The sequence below is a fragment of the Thamnophis elegans genome, chromosome 2, assembly GCF_009769535.1.
Source record: "Thamnophis elegans isolate rThaEle1 chromosome 2, rThaEle1.pri, whole genome shotgun sequence".
Classification (NCBI taxonomy): Eukaryota; Metazoa; Chordata; class Lepidosauria; order Squamata; family Colubridae; genus Thamnophis; species Thamnophis elegans.
Genome location: NC_045542.1, coordinates 16,744,949 through 16,750,948, shown reverse-complemented (window position 1 = coordinate 16,750,948; position 6,000 = coordinate 16,744,949).

Genomic DNA, 6,000 nt, shown 5'->3' with positions numbered 1-6,000 from the left:
GGAGTCACAGCAAGACAAAGGAGGGGATTCAGCATCACAGAACCATTTTCAAGGCTGCTGCCATGTTGGGACAGGGAGGGGGGGATGTTTGGAATGGGATCTCAAATTCAAGATTGTTTAGAGTTCATCCTTAAAAATAGCCTGTTTCTGGTGTGTGCTGTTTACAAAAGATATTGCAGAACATTCTGGTTGCATACTTCTCTCTCAGCACATATTTCTAGATCTACCCAACAGTCCTGTGGCTCCTTGCCCTGCCCTCTTTCTTAATGCTGTATCATTCTAGAGTCATGTGGCCAGTTTTTTCATCCAGTTGGAATCGCAAATTGCTTCACAACAAGCAAGGGCCGCCAAGCTTATCCGATCAACTTCGCTCAAGTTGAGGGTTATATGTTTGTGTGTGTGTGTGTTTTTTAAAATCATACTTAATTTCTCACAATGTTTCAGGAACTATTCCAAGCAAATTCAAGATTTGGTGCCAAATATTGACCAATGGGCTCAAACTTTGCACCTTTTGTGAAGCCCCACCTGTACAAAAGGCTACCTTGTGCACTGCAAAGGAGTCTACTAGCACGCACTCTCAGTTTACATAGGGCACTGAAAACTCTTGCTGAGTCTCTAATCATGACCTGGCATGACCCAATAAAGCATGGCAAAACTTAGTTAACTTCCCATTACAGCTCTGCATTCCAGGAAAAGAGTCACAGGACAGCCTTTTAGGGGAAATGATCTGCTGTTACAATAATTTGAACAGCCCTTCGAGAAATCTCCCAAAAAAATTCCAGAGCTCTTTGACACAGCCAAAGAGAGTGGAGGAAAGAAACTGTTGCATTATACACCACTAGGGCTAGTGGTCTTCTGCGATAATCGGCAATTGAAAACACTCGAAGAGATAAAATAACAGCAGAGAGACCAAAAAAAAGTCATGAAGACAGTACTTGAATAAGGCAAAACCAACTCTGTTTCCCGCGGTTTCAGTATAATTAAAAAAATAGATGATTCCCTCCCCGATTGTCACAGGTCACATTGTCTAATTAGGTGTTCTAGTATTTCTCTGGCAACTCCCCCCCAGTTTCTGGCCAGACCTGTTGAGATGACCTTGGCTCCCACAGGATGATGTGTTGTTATTGTCTGGTCTGACATTCCTGATCTCCCCGCTCCCCGTGCTATGTGGCAGCTGAGCCACGGAAAGAGGGCTGTGGCAAGCCTGGTCCGTTTCGAACTTGACACCACCCATCTCCAGTGGTTTCTGTCCGCTCACTGCATTTGACAGAGTAGATGTATTCTAAGTCTTCCCAATTAAATTTTGGGCCCTTCTAGGACCAAGGAAGCATGCTTTCTCTGTTGCAGTCCTGCCCTCTGGAACAGTATCTCCCGGGAGATACAGAAAATTCCCACTGTCCAGAGCTTCCAGAAAAGTGTTAAGCTCTGGCTCTCTTCCCAGGTGTGCAGAAGGGAACTTGTAGGCCTCCTGTCAAATCCATTTATTCTGAATGTCGGGAATAACTCTTTTGATCCAAACAGTGTTTTAGATGTTTATTTTAACTTACCCGTATATAGGACAGTAGATATATTTTAAGCACCCAGTGTCTTTTTAGACAAGGGAAGCCTTAACAAAGCTTATTAACAATTAATAAGCCTTCTGGACTTTTCTTTTCTCAGAAGGGTAGAGATAGGTTTTTTTTTAAATAAACAATTTTTATTTGTTTTTGAACAAAGACAAACAAACATAAAAATTAAAATAAATAAAAAACCATCTTCCATTACAAATTGTAGAAAGTGTATCAGTTGGTTACAGTATTTCCATGCATCTCTTCCATAGTCACCACCTGCTTTTCATATCAAATCGCATATTTTAAATTCACCTGTATTCATGTATATCACAATTATTATATCTCAACCTTAATTTGACTATAATTGTTTTTACGTCCTTTTATATATAATATTCAAAATGTAGAATATGATTATATGATAACATTCCATTAAATCATCCTAAAATCATCCAATCACAATACATCTTTATAACATATTCTAGATAAAGCTTTTAAACCTCCTGTCATAATCTCCATATATTGTTTATATAAAATTTCATATTATCAAACTAATATATATGTATTGTTATCATTATTAATCATTATTTAACTATAGCTATTGTTGCTTGATTTTATTCATACTACTAGTAACCTAAATTTAGCTTAATTTTTATTATACATTTTCATTGCATCAACCTGTATCCCTCTAGCAATAGTCTTATATCTCTTGCCATTTGTAGCATTAATGTTCTAGTTGCTTTCTTAATAAATCTTGTATAAACCTCTCTTAGCAACATGCTGTTCCTTTTGTATCTCACAAAAGCTTGAAACCCAACATCTGCTCTTTCCATCAGCTTATCTTTGGTTATCGCTAGTGCTTCTATCAAGATTTCTCTCCTTATGTCCATCAATTTTTCTCTCTTTTCTTCTTCTGTGCTTTGAAGTCTGGGGTAGAGTTCCAATCCATCCATCTCCCCAGAAAGGGGATTATTGAAATAGGCTGGGGACCCTTGAAAACTGAGCCGAACATACCCTGATTAATAATTCACACTTGTATCCTCATCTGTATCCAAATCATCTATACCAGTGGTTACCAACCTTTGGGGCTTGGCATGTGGGAGAGAGGACTGGGCCTTGAGAGTCTCAGGCTGGAACATATGTGTGCACATTGACCTGCTGCTTCCATGAGTGGAGCAGCATGTGCACCAGACCCCCATTCCCGTCAGGGATGGGTTCTGGCAGGCACTACTGCCGGTTCACTCGTGTGAGCGCTGTGCATGTGCATGCACAGTGCAATAAAATTGTTCTGTGCATGTGCAGAAGCAAAAAACAAGATGGCAGCTCCCATGACGCCACCCACAAAATTGGTTCAGGAGTGTGGCAGGCCTGGGTTGCTGCTGGTTTCAGCGACCCAGGCCACCAAATCACGACCGGTCTGACCGAACCGTCTGAACCAGTAGGAACCCACCACTGATTCACATGGCCCAGTGCCAAATAGGCCACGGCCCAGTAGTGGGCTGTGGCCCAAGGGTTGGGGACCCCTGATTCTATACTATTAAAACTCTTGGTTTCCCATAATTTTTATCTAGGTGAAACAGTGCATCATAGTGCAACAGTTTTTGAACCAAGGTGCCTCAAATGAACTACCTTACAGAAAGTGTCCAAAATCTGGGACTAATAACTCCCCCAAGGGAATGAAATTTCCCATAAGGAAACTCAATGGGGAAACCGGCAGTCATTCCCACTCCCGCTGCTTTTTTTACCCATTTGTGGTCATCTGTTTCTCTGTTTATGTCAGGAAATATCCCTGAAATAATGACCCAACAGGGCATGGGTTATCTAGTCTACCCTTACATCATCCGCATCTATATTTACACACCATATAGACACATTGTATATATAAGCATGTGTACACATACAGTATATGCCTATGCACTCGCTAAACCTCTTCATCTGAGTCAGAGGTGGGTTCCTACCAGTTCGCACCTATTCGGTAGAACCAGTTTGTCAAATCTACCGAACCGGTTAGAAGAGGTTCCACCAGTGGACCCGGAAAGCAGGCCACACCTACAGAAGAGGTTCCAAAAATTTTTGAAACCCACTACTGGTCCTTGGATATGATTATTCTACACTATCATGTTCATATTTATAAAACTCAGTGCCTCTGTGAAAGGTAAGGATGACTACTGCGTTTGTGGTGCAATCAGAACATTGCGTGTGTTGAAGTTGTTTTAATGCAAACCAAAGATGCCTTTTAAAAAACAAGTTTACATCATATTCTTATGCATGCCAGTGCTGTGTGTGAGGTAATTTAAGGTGGTTCTGATTAGTGTCATCGGCATCTTCATATCCGGTCACATGGGCGGCAAGCCACTCCCATCCGGTCACATGGGTGGCAAGCCACTCCCACAAAGGAGGCCATACCCACAGAGTAGGTTCGAACAATTTTTGAAACCCACCACTTATCTGAGTAGATTCCTCCTGTGGCTGGTCCATGCAGTGGTTTGCAAACTTTTCTTCAGCACAGGCCTCTTTTGTGGCCAAAGAGCATGGCCTTGGACCACCAAGACTTAATTCTAGATTTAAACTAGACTGCGTCAAGACCTGCTGTGAAGATGGGGGCTGTGGATCACAGGTTGAGAAGCATTGCACACACCCCAAACAGCTTTCACTTACCCTGTAGGAAAGAGTTGTCAGTATGACAGACAATGTGCATTGAGAGGGAGAGTTTAGCATTCAGCACTAATAGCTGCAATGGCCCTCTTAGCCCCTCCATTACCTCCTTGGCAGTAAAAGCCAGTTTTTGTACTTACTTATTGCTTGTGTGGCTCTTTAGCATCTCTCCGTGCGAGAGTGTTTATATTTCCATGGAGTTTTTACCAGGATAGTATTTCTTTGTGGATCTGAAGTGTTTATCTGCCTTTTACTGTATTTTCATTTTATTTATACACGTCAGGAAAATAGTCTAGCAATTTTATACGCAGGGGGATTAGAGCTGCCTTTCTGCAGCTGGTGCCCTCACTTTCCAGCCTCCAGAAGTGTTGCTAGTGACTTCTCGTAAGCCCAGACGATGGAGGTTGTAGTCAAAAGCTTCTGGAGTGCACAGAACAGAGGTGGTATTCAGCCGGTTCGGGCCAGTTCGCCCGAACCAGTAGTGGAAATCATGGGTGGGCCGGCTCTATGCTGTCCTATTTAGGCATGCTTTTGAGGCCAGGCACATGCACGGAAAGTGTGCGTGCAAAGCACATGCGCAGATGGCCGGGTGCATGCACGAAAGGGACACACACCTTTAACTGGTGGTAACATAATGTGAAACCTACTCCTGGCACAGAAGTGGGGAAGGCTTCCAGTAAACTCATCGGTTTTCTCACAGGGATGCATGATAGTCCTTAAAGTAACAAACCCCACAAATAAGCCAGTATGAAGGCTAAATGTGAAGTACATCGAGAATAATAAGATTTCCACTCAACTATAAAATAATATTCCACTCCAATTACAATAAAGATTACATTCCACTTGCCATTTTAGGAAGGGTGATGGGGGAAATCTCTCGATGGCTTTGGAGGACTGCATATTAAACAGTGCCTCTTGTCTTAAGAGAAAATGAAGAAGGAATGCTTTTTTATCATTTTTCAAAACTTGTGCTAGCACAGGGTGTGTGACTGGAAGCAAGTCCAAGGAATCGCAAGAGATATCAGGGACTCACCAAAAGTCTATTCTTGTCTCCCTCTTTTCTTCCCTGTCCTCGTCATTGAAATTTCCCAGCAAAGTATCAGATAGTAGCCAGACGTATGATCAATTAAGCAACTTTGTATAATTGGGGGGAAGGGACACAACCATAGCCATGCTGCATTGATTTAAAGGAAGCTGAAGTCTGATTTGCTTCTTGCCATAAAACCATAACAACAGTGTTCTGTGCCCCTTTGGCGTTTAGTCATGCTGGCCACATGACCACAGAGACGTCTTCAGACAGCGCTGGCTCTTCGGCTTTGAAACGGAGATGAGCACCACCCCCTAGAGTCAGGAACGACTAGCACATATGTGCGAGGGGAACCTTTACTTTTATAACCACAACCCTTAGCTTTATGGGAGAAAAAAAAGGCAAAACAAACCCTTTAGCTTTTGGGAATTAAGAATAGTCACATCTGCAATCCACAGCCTTACTCTGGATTGCGTGGTTCTCCTTTGTCCTATCAAGCAACTGAAAACTAAAGATAGCTCTGGTAAAAAGATACATCAAGGACGGTAGTAAGGAAGGGACAAGTAACTTCTGAGCTGAACTATTCCTGTAAATGTGTTTTTATTTTTCCATTTTCATTTCGTACAGTCACATATATACTGTGCATAACCGGGGCCATATAACATTAAACAATAAACACAGCCATTCCTCTTGTCAACAATACCCCCCAAAATACAAACCCAATGTACCACTTTGACCCTCCATACACCCTTTCTTTCGCCCCCCACCAAC